Source organism: Naegleria gruberi (genome assembly GCF_000004985.1).
Source record: "Naegleria gruberi genomic scaffold NAEGRscaffold_164, whole genome shotgun sequence".
In the NCBI taxonomy this organism is placed as follows: domain Eukaryota; phylum Heterolobosea; class Eutetramitea; order Acrasida; family Naegleriidae; genus Naegleria; species Naegleria gruberi.
Window position 1 is genome coordinate 2,774 of NW_003163172.1, and position 1,112 is coordinate 3,885.

Genomic DNA, 1,112 nt, shown 5'->3' on the forward strand with positions numbered 1-1,112 from the left:
ACTGGGGAGAAAATATTTTACAAACGTAACCAAGTGCAATTACATTTCCCATTATGTGGGTTTGGTTCTACGAACCTCGGATACCTCTTACTCCAATCTCTTATTGATTTAAGATTTTGAAATTGTTTATTGTTGATACGAATCAGAAGCTTCTTATTGTGACAACACTTGATAGAAGAATGGGAAAGTGGTTGCATTAATTCAACATATTGAAAGTGAACAAGGTTCTCATCTCAAGATTTGGAACTCTTCTTCATGAAGAGGAGGTTATTGGGTGGTGACTAGAGAGAAACATTTCCTTGTAGCTTTTCTACTAGTAAATGATTAATTGACCAAGATGTTGACCTATAATATGGAAACACAATAAAATTCAATAATACTGATAAATACAGTAGTGAATATGAATGGTAATCATAAATCACTGAAAAAATCATGATTGGATCCATTTTGAGACTTTTGGAAGTCAACTTGGATGGCAATAGGGGAGCTTTTGATGTGGTTAACACTTTTAAAGGGATCTGAATATTTTATTAGATAATATATGTCATCGTTTTACTTTATCACTAAATGTTGAATATCATGATGTTATGACCTATATTTCCAATTTGCGAAATGTTGCAATGTCAATGTTTAATTGAAATATTGCCATCATACCAATAATTGATTATATATTATAAAACTGATATTATACACTATAATTGATATATATATGAATATATAATTGAAAGATTTGGTTTTAGACATTTATTAATGACGTGGGTAGTTCACTAAGGTAGTAACTTTGTCATGTGACATCTATCTAAGATGATATTGAAATCATTCCAAAATTGATTCGATGAGAGTATTTGATGATTATAACTTGGTAGTATTGAATTGGTGTTGATTATTACCATTCATGACATGTAAGAATGTTACCTTTTTGTCAATTAGGACAGTAGCTTGACAGATAGTCCAATTATATAGATATTGATTTGTATCACTCAAATACGTTATGAACATCAATTATAAGAGTATTTGTATGATATTCTATCTTGTTGAACATCTTGATATTGACTTGTCATATATCATGAGTAGTTAGTGACATGGTTAAATGGCATGAATACTGAATGATG